Source organism: Ctenocephalides felis, unplaced genomic scaffold (genome assembly GCF_003426905.1).
Source record: "Ctenocephalides felis isolate EL2017-DRISC unplaced genomic scaffold, ASM342690v1 CF-g0.4_SCAFFOLD_03572, whole genome shotgun sequence".
Classification (NCBI taxonomy): Eukaryota; Metazoa; Arthropoda; class Insecta; order Siphonaptera; family Pulicidae; genus Ctenocephalides; species Ctenocephalides felis.
The window spans coordinates 29428545-29443658 of record NW_020539726.1 but is presented as its reverse complement, the minus strand read 5'-3'; the positions used below and the strand labels follow the sequence as shown (position 1 = coordinate 29443658).

Sequence of the window (15114 nt, the reverse complement as noted above, 5' to 3'; positions counted from 1 at the left end):
CGATTTTTGACCAGCCTGACTTTTTCACAAAGGGCCCAATCCTGAGCAAGGGTAGACATCACATAGTGATGTTTACCTTCTCAATAAGATCGATACAGCTAACAGATCCATTCCGAATCAATGAAGGCCCAGTCAATACCTTCTTTCTTGTACTCTTCTTGTTCAAGTACGAACATGTGATGGTTGAAGAATTGTTGCAATTTTTCGTTGTGAAGTTGATACAAAGTTGCTCGAAACCGTTGTACTACATTGCAGGTAAATTGTAATATTTGATACATAAATGGGGAGAAGTAGAAATCTTTTAACAAATATAAAAGACTTATTTGTGCATAACCAAATATGGAATGTATCAGCTTTAATTTGAATAAATTTGGTTCAACTAAATTTATAATCTCATAGTATGGATGAGATACTTCACGATTTTCGAAAAATAATTATTTTTTTTCCTGAATTCCATATTAAGGGTATAATATTTACAATAATTAGAATTTTTTTTCATACAATATGCTACATTTTATTTGTGTAGCTCAGTGATGGCAAGGGTAGCATCAATTGTATATTTGTTAAAAGATATCCCAACACTCTATAATATGAATAATAATATAAAAAAAAATGGTGGCTGCAATAAAAAATATTAGTGGTTTGACAAAATTACATTATATATGAAAGTTTCAGGAATTATAACATTGTGGTTGTAATAGTTAGATATTTTCCAAACCAATATTTTAGAAAACCGGTTTTCGAATATTATTGTTTCAAAAAACGGTTTTAACCGGTTTCGCGTTTTTATGAAAAACTAGTTAAAAAAAATTGACCAAAAAATTAACTTTAATTATAATTAGTTAATATTTGTTAACTATACTATTACGATATATACTATGCGATACTATTTTAAAGTAGAGGGCAAATAAGTATAACCAACCATCGTTTTATCAGTATCAGAAGAGAACGTCCACATTATCAATTTAGTGACAAAAGTATTTTTTTGGTATTAGATTTTTTCGTTTTGAGCAGTATTATTTAGTTGTTGATCATAGTTACACTACATATTAGGGTGTAAATATTTTATAATAGTCAAATTAAGGACGACTATCGATTTGCAATCAATCCAAAGAAAATTTATTATCAATTTTTCAAGTGTTATTTACACATTGAAACCGGTATATTCTACTAAAACCAGTTTTGGAATTTCTCAGTATTTTCCTAGAAACTAATTAAAAACCGTTTTTTTTTAATTGAAATAATTAAAATAAAATGTAAATTAATTTTTATACGAAAGACGACTATCGATTTGCAAGAGCGTTTTCATCAATCTGAAACATTTGGATACATTTTTCATTATTTTCAGTATTATTTTTATATAAAAACCGGTATTATCTAGTAAAAACCGGTTTCTGAGTTCCTTAAATTTTCTTGAAAACTAATTAGAAATCGACAAGCCCTATTCCAGGCCTTTCATATATAAAATATTTATACTGATATTCATAAAAAAACACAAAAGATGAAAGATGAATTATTACAATAGTCAGTTTGGTTTCAATAAAAATAATAAAAAAATTATAAACAAAAATTTGATTTGGAAAAAATTATAAAAAACCAAAAAGAGTCTATCGTTATCATCCTTTGTCTATTTGCTTAAATTTATTAGGCAGATTTCTGTATTTATTACTTAAGGTTCAGAATTGAAGTTTGAATCTTCAATAATTAATTTGATTGAGTATTTTTTCATTAATTGCCTTTTATTTTATATCAATGTTATGTTTTTTATAATACTCACGTCAAAGATTTCGAAACCAGCAATATCCAGTACACCAATGAAGTGCTGTCTCTTTTGCTTGGTGTCAAGAGTTTCGTTACACTTCTTGACGAGCCATTTGAACAATCTGTCGAACACACCCTTGCAAAGGGCACCGACAGAGTTGGTGACTTGGTCCTTTTACGACCCTGGGTCACGAATTCGTTACCGACCTTGATGCGGGGCTTCAACAAGTTCTTGTACAAGTCTTGGACGTCGCATCCCAACAATTTGGCGACACGTTCACCCTCCTGTAAGGGATAATGGGATGAAGTCACCGGGGGATAGATGAGTAAAAAAATTATTGATTTCGTGAGTTTTTAACCTCTTGTCCATCGGCTTCAGCTTGTTCTTCGCGACCGCGCTGCTTGAACTTCATGCCACCCATGTGCATGACGGCAGCGGTGATCTTGTAGATGTCATCTTTTTCCTCTTGTGTGAAACCGAGTACGTCGAAAGCTTCCTATACCAGAAAAAAAATCCAAATGACATACAGGTCTTGTGCATTTCGCCACAGCGGTAGATATTTACCAAACACCTCCTTATCTACATATAAACAAGTCCAGAAGAAAATGGAATGGATTTCGCGGAGTGAATGGGTTTGTATTAAGATTGCCAATATTGAAATTGTTAGTGTCACTTATTTTTCTGGACTGTTTATAAAGATTTCAGGCATTGCAAATATCAACCGTGTGATCCATTTTAACTTACCAAGAGTTTTCATACATATTAGTAGCGGTCAGCGCATACCATATGTTTTGGTTCATGGTATAACATCGTTTCGTAGATGTCACGTAATTTTTATGTATAAGGTTTTTTTTCACACACCAATTGATGAAATTAATTTTATTTTATCGGTTGAGTTTGACCGATTTGACGTAATTTTTGTACTGTGATGAGGTAGAGTTAAATTATTTATATAGATGAGTTATTAGGGTGGTCCTTAAAATGGTCATTTTTGAATTTTCTTGCTCCCAGGGGCTCAAATGGTTCCAAATAGATAAAAAACAATTCTCTGAAAGTTTTAGCTCTAAAATATTAACGTTTAGATAGAGCGCAATTCAATCAAAGTTTTGTATGGAAATAGCATGGAAAAATTTTCAAAAGTCTTAAAAATGTTTTTTAGATGTAATTTAGCAAACAAATAAAACTCATTCATTTTTTGCTAAGTTATACCTAAAACATTTTTTTTAAATTTTCAAAATTTCTATCTAAAAGTTAGTATTAAGAGCTTTGTTTCAGAGAATTGTTTTTTATCTATTTGGAACCATTTGAGCCCCTGGAAGCAAGAAAATTCGAAAATGACCATTTTAAGACCACCCTAATGAGTTATTGTTGTTAATTGGATGGTGAAAGTTTGATTTGGAATAGTAGTATCCAATATACATATTCTACTGATATTAATATAATTTTGAAAAAAAAAACTGTACGTTTGTTAACCACATTTGTTCTAAAATCGTTATTTTAGTAACGATTGTATTACCAAAATACATAAAAATTTAAATCCAATGATAACATATTGGTAATGCTTTCAGAGATCCAAATCTGAAGCAGTCTAACTAACCTAACATAGATAACTATTATCAACAATGTCTATGATTATTATTATTATTATTATTATTATTTCATTTGAACTAGAATGAAATTGGTGATAATGATGATAAAAGGTAGGATTTTTCTATGCAAGAAGTTTATCCTCGACTGGTCCTGTTTCCAGAAAGTTGCTTTTCAGAGTTCCAATTCTGACGCAAAATTTATCCAGTATTCACGACTAACGAAAACAATTTTTCAAAATCTTAACTTACGTCGGTGAGCAGACATTCTTCTCCGTCATCCATGTTGGGAATAGTAATTTTTCCCTGGGAGACGTTGTAATAATCGTAGATGTTATCGGACAAGAGACATTTAGCTGAAGATGCAAATGAAGAAAAGTTATGCAAAAAGAAAAGACAAGGATTTTATGGAAAATTTTGAAATTTGAGTGTGTGTTTGTGTTTGTGTGTATTTGCCGAATTCAGATCTGGAAGATCGAAGATTTTGTGTTTTTTCCAATACCATGAACCTTTTTGGTATTTGATTGGTTAGGTGGTTAGATATTAATGTTAAAGCAATCATCCGGAAGCTGTACGGATGATATAGATTCAACTTAAGTCATGAAAATTATTAGAACAAAGTTAGTAGTTACACACTATTAGTATACTTCAACACTGGTATTAGTTATCAGTTGGTAACTACTGTTGTGAGAGAAATCAGGAGTTTAATTGCAAATATAAAAAATTGTTATATGTTTGATTTTTTTATAATATTATGTTGTTTTAAATGATCCAATAAAAGAATTTTAATAATGAGCTATCTTATCAGAAATTCTCTGGGAATCTGGTATTGCATCAAAACCCCAAAAGAATGTTTATGTGGCACAACTAGTGTGGAATTTTCAAAAAATCGAATTTTCAAATTTTCCATATTTCGATAGGTTATACCTTTAAAAATAACATACAAAAATTTTAAATCGATATCTTAAATAGTTTTTGAGTCACAGCCATTTAAAGAGTATATATATATAACGATCATTTTATCTTTAAACGCGTTTTTCTCGAAACAGCATTTTCCGAATTTGCTGCAGTGATTACTCAAAAACAAATGATCCGATCACTATCGAATTTTTTTACATGTTCTATATATATAGTTCTCCGTAAAATGAACTATCGATTTTTTGATCGGATCAAAAATCGAATTTTGGCAGTCCAAAAACGACCAAAATTTTGGGTAAGATTCGACTTTTTTTTAAAAAACTCCGCCATTTTGTCAACTTTTGATTTTTTTTATCGTAGGTCATTTTACAGACAATATTATCTAGTTCAACGAGATTTTTTCTTTATATTTCATCCACGTAGAAGGCCGGAATCACTGCAGCAGTGAAGGGCCTTTTTTTCGCGCCGTTGGAGATCGACGATAACTTAAAAAACATTTAATTTTTTTTTTCAAAATTTTACTATGTATTCTTAAAACATGTGTAAATATACTCTTAAAATATTGAAATGATTGATAAAGTTTTTTTTTTTAATATAAATTCCCAAAAATTATTTTTTTTAGGCGGTTACACTAGTTGTGCCCCTTAATATGAAATGCTGTGACTTTTACCAATTGGCGAGCAACTGTAATTTTTGCAATTAAACTCAGTTAAGGTTTTACTATGAAATCGAAATATTAGTAAGGTGTTATCGAAGAAATAAAGACAGCAAGAAGGCGTTTATTTTGTCAATATAAATTTTCCGCCTGCTTACATCGGTGTTTTCCATTTCTTCGGCATCGTTCACACTTGGGATTGTCGTTTTTCCTTGTGACACGATATAATAATCGTGTATATTATTCGATAATAAGCAGATTTCTAAAACAATGTGATGACAACGATCAAATAAAGTATTAGTTGTATATACTAAGAGTGTTAGATAAATTTGGGACTAGTACTACTGACTTGGTTGGTTTTTGACCAAGTTAAAGGACGCTCGTATTGGGCGCTTGGGTAAAATTCTGGTGAACTTATTATCCAGAATTAATCTAAAATGGTACCAGGGTGTAAAAGACAAATAGTTTTAGTAGTTGGTTTAGGAATATGCATAGCGCTTTATAGATCTTCAGGTAATAATGTCAACACCTGATGTCAATTATGAAATAAAAACTAAAAATTTATAGAATGTTTAGAATAAAATTTTCTAGTCTATGCATATTTCTTATTACCACTACTAGGTATGTTCCATTTGTAGGCACGTACAGTATATGTGCTTTTCTATTTAGTACTCGTGTTCAGACACATTTGGTTTAAAATGACAAAAACTAACGTGGTTTTCACATCCTAAAGTGTTTTTTCACGTTGTGGATTAGGGTTTGATTTAAACCAAGTCGGTTTAAATCCGAGCAAGGATGCTCGACTTACATCAGTCAATAAACATTCCTCGCCGTCATCGACGTTGGGAATTGTGGTTTTTCCTTGCGACACGATATAATAATCCATAATGTCGTTTGACAGCATACATTTTGCTGTTTTTCACATAAAATTATGTTAGTTCTAACAAATAAATACAGTAAAAATCTATCTGTAGATACAGTAGGTATTTATATATACTCTGCAAAACTGGTCTACTTAGACACATGGATCTATGTGTTTGGAGTCTAAGAGATTTTGTGTAAGAGTGTAAAAGTATTGCAAAAAAAATGCAACGTGTGTACATGTAAGTTTGTTTTGACAGAATTTGTGTTTGAAATGTGTATATGAAGCGTGTATGTATTGAAAAGTTCCTAAATTCATAAATAAGATTACATAATTTGAACAAAATAAATAATTAATATATAATAAAAAAGGAAAATTGATACTTAATGAATTAACTGAATATTGATTTGAATTTGAATATACTTTAAAATATTTATGATTTTAATTGCATAAGGTAGAGCGTGGCTTAAAGGTCCGCAGGTAGAAACGTCGAACGCCATTTATAAAGATACTATTTTGAAGTAGAGGGCAAAATTGCGTAACCAAACATCATTTTATTGATATCAGGAGAAAACGTCTTCATTATCAATTTTGTGACAAAAGTATTTTTTTGTTATTAAATTTTTATGTTTTGAGCAGTGTTATTTAGTTGACCATACTTGAATTTAAATTTTAATTGTAAAAGACAAAAAAAAATTAAATAAAATGGTAAAATACGTTGAAAAAGTCAATTTTACAAGAGATAAATTAAATTAATATTTATTCCAACTGTTTTGAGCAGTGTTATTTAGTTGACCATACTAGAATATAATTTTTAATTGTAAAGGGCGAATAATAAAAAATAGTAAATAAAAAAATTAAATAAGTTGAAAAAGACAATTTTACAAGAGATAAATTAAATTAATAGTTATTCCAACCATGCTGATGAATATTTCTGATCTTTGGAAAAAAATGTTACTAAGAAATTTGTATTTTGCAATGGCTGAATAATGTAGCTACTATTTCATAAATATCATTAAAAATTAAAAAAAAAGACATTGGATCTGTTTGTCGTCTGGTTGGGATGACAAATTTAAAAAAAAATAAAAATGTATATTTCAATAATTATGAATTAACCGGAAATTTTACTGAACATAGTGTGATAGTTGTTTCTTTGATACGTGTTAAGTCTTATGATGACGTCCATTTTATTTTGACAATATAATTACTGAAAGTAAATATGGACCTTCGTACCCCGCCCTACCCTAATTCATTTCTTTTTTAAATTTAAAAAATTTAAAATATTTTTTTTAAAATATGTCTCATAATACTGACTTTTCAATCCATCGACGGATCCAGACATCATCTGGTAGAAGATGTGGTAGGACCGTTCGAGAGCCTGCTGGGAGATGACACGAGCCTTCTCCAACAGATCTGTAGTAATAATAAATTATTAAGCAAAACCATTTGTTTATTATAAGTTGTAGTTATTCTATAGATCACTTACAAGTTTCGATATCAGCTCCTGCCAGTTTTCCAGAGGGACCGAAGTGAATACGGATGAATTTACCCTGTTCACCAAGAAAGAAAAATATTATTTTTGGTCAAGCTGAATATTGTGAAAGTTTATGTTTTTTCTACTTACGAAACGGGAGGAGTTGTCGTTACGCACAGTCTTGGCGTTACCGAAGGCTTCAAGTACGGGGTTAGTTTGCACGACTTGATCTTCCAAGTTACCCTTCTTGGTGTTAGGGTCATCCTTCTTGCCGGAGGCACCGACAGTGGCGAAGTAGGCAATTACCTTCTTCGTGTTTTCAGTCTTACCAGCTCCAGACTCTCCACTGGGGGATGGAATTGGTGAATTAGACTTTCAGAGAATCGAAGAGCGAGGAAACGAGAGATTTTTGTACTGGTTATGATTTGTACAAAAATCTTATTTCTCCTCGAATTTTGCTTCAATTCAAATAATTTTTTTTACTTACGTAATCAACATAGATTGATTCTGGTGGTTGGTCAACATGTCGACGTAGGCACCGTCAGAAATGGCGAAAATGTGGGGTGGAACTTCATTACGCCTCTTACCACGGTACAATTTGGCGCAACGGTTTGTGTATACGGGGTAACGTTTGTAAGGATTGATAGCGACACAGAAAAGTCCGGAGTAGGTCTAGATATTAGGAGAAAATAATCAAAGTCAATCATAATAAATAATTTAGTGGAGTTATTGTATTATTCGTAGTTATTGACAAACAAAACGTGGTGTTGCTCTAGTTATTTATACTAAATCTGCTGATTGAATAAGGTAAAATTAGTAGAAATTATGTAGATGCCCAGCATCACATCTTTGGTAAAATTATCAGAAATCATGAAATTTTACGAAAACTTTAGGTCTCTCTGTTTGAAATAATTACAGTGAAAATTTCAATTTAAACATTTTATTTTACTAAGAAAATTACTCTAAAATGCACCCTTCGCATTCGGGCTCTGGCTATTGAAAACGGTCTCACGCAACATATGCGTGCGCAGCATTAAATGTGTTAAATGAGTACTTCAAAACGGTTGTCCCACTTTGTTTAAAATAATATTAACGTTATAGTATTTTTTTAAAACAATTTAAATAGTATATTAAAAATAGATAAATAGATAATTCCAAAATTGATGCTTTTCTCTGTTACAGAGTTATTAAACGATGATGAGTTATTATTATATAGAAACTGTGGTCTATATATAATATATTTTATTTACAATGAAATAAATATTTTTAAATAAATTATTATTATTGTTTTTAAAATAAATATGCAAAAATCTATTTTCCTGCGTTGTCTAAAATTATAGCAACATATTATTTTATCATTTAAATCAGTCCAAATATTATGTTGTGGACAAGGTAAATATGATGTATTTGCAATACAAAATTATTGAATAATTAATTATTGTATATATATTTCAATAAATGCATTACTAAGAAATTTTTTGATCGAGTATGTTTATTTTCTTACTTTGTGTAAAAGTTTAAAAACGTATTTTTTAAATCCAAATATTATGTTGTGAACAAAAAATAATTAAGTTTCTGCTTTGCAAAGTTGTTGAATATCTATATGGTACTTTATCAAAAACTAGAGCAACGTGTGATATTAACAAATTTAATTAATAATTTAAAACATAATGAGTAGTTTTATAACTCCTTCAACAAGCATCAGAAAATTTAACAACTTTTCTATTTAATTTTCATAAAAATTAAAAAAATACTAATTTTGCCTCCAAATGAGTTTCTGTTTCCAATTTTCTGTAATATTTTCTGATGCTCACATGATTATGAAGTTTTGAGGAAGATACTTTACATAGTATTTTATTCCTCTTGTCATTTTTGGGTCAATAAATTAATTTCATTAATATAATTAATAGTAGTACCAAAATAATTAGCACTAGATTATCTACATGGTGATGTCTGCTAAAACCTGTAGAAATATTCTATTATGACTACCACTATTGTTTGTAATATTATTTTTTTGAAGGGTGTCATAATAAAATATTGTTATTTCAATGTGAAATGTTAAACTATTATACAAAATAAACATTAGTTAATCAATTATTAACATCGTTGGTTCACTGAAATGTCCCCAGTGGTTTCCATCGATTTTTGCAGATGGTCCTTCCTCCTTAGCGAAGTTTTACTGTCTGCTGGTAATTGCAAATGGTAAGCAAGAAGTTTTTCAAAAATTATCAGAAAGATGTCTTTTTTGGTAAAAGAAATACTAGAATATTGAAATCTTGAATAAAAACATATTTTTTCATTCGTTCATTTGATGCCCAGCATAATTTTTTGGTCGTTTTTTGATAAAATTGTACCTAATTCGAAATAAGTCTTCAAGAAAATTAAATGATTCTTGTATAATTTTGCATACTAAATATTTTATCAAAATATATTCATACGTATAATAGACATCTTGATAATTATAGAAAAAAACTTGATTAGTAGCGCTTTTGTGTGTTTTGACAAATATTAGTATTGAGATTAGCAGTAAATATTATTTACAAGTGTTGAATTTCATTAGGTTTATTAAAAGTATGAGGAAAGTATTTACAGCATGCTTCCAATTTTAGTTTAAAAAATAGAATATGATATTGCACATTTATTAAAAAGTATTTAAATTCGAAAATTTAATTTTTCATTGACTATGGCAGATGAGTACCAACAAAAATGAAAGGAAGAAACTATGTAGTATGTTTAATGACTTTGTTTTCAAATTTTATTAATTTTTTGGAATGAACAATGTCTTAAAATTTTATTTAATTATTTAATTGACTATTCTAATGAAAACCAAAAAAACAATATAAAAATATGTGTCTCATCAACGAAAATTTATATCATGATTTTTTTTCTATTTTTTTCTAATTATATTATTTCCTTTAAAATGTGCAGTATATCAATGTTGTGTAAATAATTTCTGTATAATTTGAAAATGTGTGAACACAAGAACATTTATCACAGCATGCTCGTGTCTTGTTTTAGCTTTAGTAATGCAAGCTGACTGCAGTTAGTAAACACAATCTTGCACAATGGTTGAAAGATCTATTTTTGCCGAACGAAAAATAGGTCACAGACGCGATTAACTATTATTCTTGGAAGAAAAATCTCAGGGATAAATGTTAGATGGAAAACCAATTGTTTGGTCAGAATAAATTTCTTGATTCGATTTTCGAAGTTCAGGATAAATATGAAAATTTTAGTTCCATTTTTTATTATTGCCATTTTGCAAGATGTGTTTCCATTCAAAAGCCCTTAAACTTACGTAGATCAGTTTGTGGTAGTATCTCTGCTTCAAGTTGTGCAACACAGAAGCGTCGTTGAGGTAAGTCAAATTTGACATATCCTCGCATTTTTCATATTTGGGGGGGTTCACTTGGGCGACGAGGTCCTTCTTGAAATCTTTGGTCTATGAGGAAACAAAAAATGTTAACGAAATGATCGATTACTGGCTAAACTTACATAAATTAACTTGGAGTAATATCTCTGGCGCAGGTTGTGCAAAACGCAGGCCTGATTTAAAATTGTCATGTCGGCCATATCCTCGACTTTTTCATAACGTGGTGGATTGACTTGGAGAATATCATCCTTTTTCAGATTCTTTTCCTGCTCATATGATGGTAAATGAATATCCGAAAAAATAACTAAACATATACCCCAAAAAATTTTTCACCATTATATATTTAAATTATTTTGTTTTAATTGGCAATAAAACTTGCATCCACGCACGTGTTGATTAAAATGCTTGTCAAATCGCATAATATTTTAAAATCATAATTTTAAATAATTATATATCCCAATTAATATTTATTCCCAATATGCAGTTTGAATAGATTAATTCTCTATTATCAAAGTCTTCTTACAAAGTCTATTGTAAAAATAGAGAGAGGTGACGTAATATCAAGAGAGATACGTGTTACGTAACACTAGATTGGGTTCCATTCAAAAATAGATAAACTATTTTTAAATTCTAAATGTGCGATTGTTATTCCCTTATTCATCTTTTTCGGCCCGGCATTATAATTGGCATGATTTCGGCGATAAACAAGTAAAATTGATATATCAGGTAAATATATGAATTTTGGTAAATTGAATTATGAACGAATTGAAATTATGATCAAATTTTTTTTAAACAAGTTTATATATTTAGTAGTGCAATACTAAAAATTGCATCAAATTAATGCTTTTTCATGTAGCTAAATTAATTTGCAACAAACGTATATTATTTACTGAAACAATGATAGTAAAATTTGATAAAGTTTTGGTTTTTGCCAATATCAAAATTATGATCGATCTAATAAATATCTTAAAAATTGAGCATTAAATGTTAACAAAATTGAATAATAGTTTATTAAAATCAGCGTAGAAATTATAGTTATAAAATTAAATCATAATTATCATTAATATTTAAGTCATCGTTATCAAAATTACTATTAAGACCATTGGTTTATTGCAAATTTCATTTCAATTTAAAATTTTATTGTAAAATTTGATTTGTCTTAACCAGTTAACTGTGATTGACGAATATACACGTCATAAAAAATTGCAGAATTCATGACGTGTATATCAGTAATGCCCATAAAATAGTGACCATATGCTATTTAAATTGAAATTTTTGAGATAAACAAAAATATTCCAAGATATTTAGAATATTTTAAGGCTCTGACTATTTGCAATAAGTAGTTGTAAGTGGCATTTGATCTTAATGCAAGTTGCATAAAATTTCCGAAAAGTGGATAATATATACTTAATCAATAAAAATTAAGATTTAGCTATTAAAGTTGAATTTAGGCGCCACAGTTGACTGGTTAAAAAATTTACTTTGAAGCATTATCTAGTGATCTAGTAAAATTTTCATGTTGGAATCAATCGGTATCAAATAATTTACTATGAAGCAGTATGTATCTAGTCGATAACGCATACACCGAAAATGAAAAATTAAAATTGATTTATTTTATTTACTCTTAAAGACTAATGTTCAAATTTAATATAATCAAAATATAGCCAATATCAAAATTTGGAATGAACAAAGAGGGAAAATTTGGAACTAGTGCAGAATTATATGAACTTATGTTTACTTTTTTTTTTAAAAAAAAAAAAAGAAATATTTGGCTACTCTATCGCCTCGTGTTCTTTATCACTGCCTCATGGGTTTAAATTTTGTGATGAGCGTTGAAATTTAATATATCCAACATATATCAAATATTGAAATTTGAAATGAACAAACAGGAAAAAACTAACAATTGTGAAGAATTATATAAGTAAAAAATGTTTGGCTATTTCTTTAGTCTAATTTCTGTTATTACTGCTTCATTTGGGTTTCCAATTTTTCATCAAGAGTCATTTACTAACCTCTCCACCGGGCAAGCCGACGGTGACGAGATCCCCCTTGGTGGCCTTAATTTCACCGAGAACGAAGCCTTCCTTCTCGTCGGGTACCCAGCAGGCCTTCTTCGCATCGTAGGGTTTGGTTTGATCGATACGCTTTTGTTCGAGAGATACGAACAAGTATGGGGTTGGATCGGGATCCTCCCCTTCAGCTTTTACGACCTTGGGCATGATTAGGCGAGCGGACGAAGATTCAGGCTAGATCGAGACACGTAATTATTTTGGCAGCCCTTGGAGCCTTCCTGGAAAAAAAGAAATTTGGTATTAGTATTAGGTTAGCACTATCATTTATGATTGTAAATAGAAAACACAAATCCAAGCGTGAGACAATATGTAGGTAGCTCGAAACAAAAAGTCAGGAAACTTATTGATTATTGTTGATCTCAATCCCTATGGTCAGGGATTGAGAGAAACATTGCGTTATTGGTGGAGCTTTGTTGTTTACACATTGTTGTCACAGTGGATGAGCACTTCTATTCACTGAATAAGTTTTTGGTTAGTGTTGTGTAGTGAGGGCATTTTTGTTTCAAGTAGATCATTTGTTTCAACACAAAACTTTATTGTAACTTCAAGCCATTAAACTTTTGTGAATGCATGTGTATCCAGAGAACAAAATTGATTTCAGAATGCTTAGTGTTTTATCACTTAATGCAGTTTAAGATTTGAAATCAGGTAACGTTGGATAATTGTTTGTTATCTAAATGCTTTTATGGATTTTCTGTAATACCACTAAAAATTTGATCTAAATCCGTTATTTTGAAAAGTTTGTATTCCGGAAATCGGAACTGAAGAAAGCCAGTGGTTAAGGAACTCGATCGCGTATGGTATGCATTAGAAGCGTGTGTGGATGAGTTATTTTTAACCATCTCGCTCGCGCTTCCTATACTGGCCTGGTTAGCAAGGCTATTTACGGAATGGACGTCTTACGCGGGTGTAGTCATTCAGAAAAAAACTAACTCAAACGCCTTAAATGGCGGAGCATAACACAAACAATATCCGAGCGCACAATTCCAGGTAATTTGTTTAAAGTGGAATCAGGCTTCACAGACTCATTACACTTATTTCACACGAGGACAGGTCAAATGCAATGCGGTTAAAGTAAAAAGTCCACTTTTGAGAGTAATCCACGAGTGATATAGTGTAATAGGCCTCTTGAGCCTCACTTCTTCGAACCACAGTTTCCTTATTTAACACCACTTCACACACGCTGCACAAACCACGTTGCATAAAAATCCAGAAAAAAATTCGAAAAAAATAAATTAAATGTGTATTGTTTCAATTGAATTGTGTATGTATGTATTAGTGTTATATAAATAAAATGCGCAATAGCGCCACACGGTGTGTATTCACTTACGTTCGAAAGCCGTTCTGGGCGTGCAGCCGCCTTCCGGGAGGTTTTATACTCGGCAACTTGATACTTACGAAGTTCGCGTTCGTTTAGCGAGCCAATGGCGAGCTCTGCCGAACCCAGACGGGCTCCCTTTTTAGGCGGAGATCGTTCCAAATGCGATTTGCCCAGGGACGGCGTTACGAAAATACACCACGCCGTCGGATGGTATTGTACATCGGTGTACTCACCTCTGGTGGTCAGAGTAGCGCGAGTTCGCCGCGACGGATGCGACCGACCGTACGGCCGTACGACCGCGGGCGGCCGGCGCAGCGACTCGCGGCAGCCGTGACCTAGTGCGTGTCGCGGGACAGAAGCCAGAGGCGCGCCGAAATCAATTTACTCGACGAAGAAAATTTGGGGTGCATTTCGAAAAAAAACATTTTATGACCGAATTTTGATTTATTTCAGGTTTATGGGTTTGTACGTATTATAATCGCGATAAAAATAAAGATATAATTTAATTATTATTTATCCCTTAGGCACATAAAAATCTTTTATTTTATTACCTTCTCGTAGGGTAAGTTATAGTAATCGCAAAAAACAAACATGTTTTTCTGCTTATCTTTACTTTTCAAAGGTTTCTCAACATTTCGACACACCTTAAAAAAATTGATGTATGTGTATGTAGGTATGTGCGGATACAATTTTCTATAATAAATTCTCTAGCCAGAAGCAATTGCCGCCAACTGACTTTACTCGGATAAATTTCATGACCGAACTTTGATTTCATTTTGATACCATTCAGGTTCATGGGTTTAAAATTCAATTGCAATCAAAATAAATATATAATTTATTTATTATTTATGGCTTAGTTAGGTTTAATTAGCGCTTATAGAAATCTTCGATTTTCGTAGGGTTTATAGTAATCGCAAAAAAATAGAAAAAATGGTTTGCATGTATTTACGTTTCAAAGGTTTTTGAACATTTTGGCATAGCTTACAATTAGAAGAAATGGATGTATGTGTGTATGTGCTTGTATGTATAAATGTGTGCAGTACGTGTGTATGTGCGGATACAATTTTTCGCCGGCGTTTTTTAAAGCCTGA

At 31.0% G+C, this 15114-nt stretch overlaps 1 pseudogene; it reads right to left on the bottom strand.

Moving 5' to 3' along the window:
• LOC113388353 overlaps positions 1-14096 on the bottom strand; it is a 41453-nt pseudogene extending 27357 nt beyond the window's left edge.
• Between the last annotated feature and the right edge of the window lie 1018 nt (positions 14097-15114).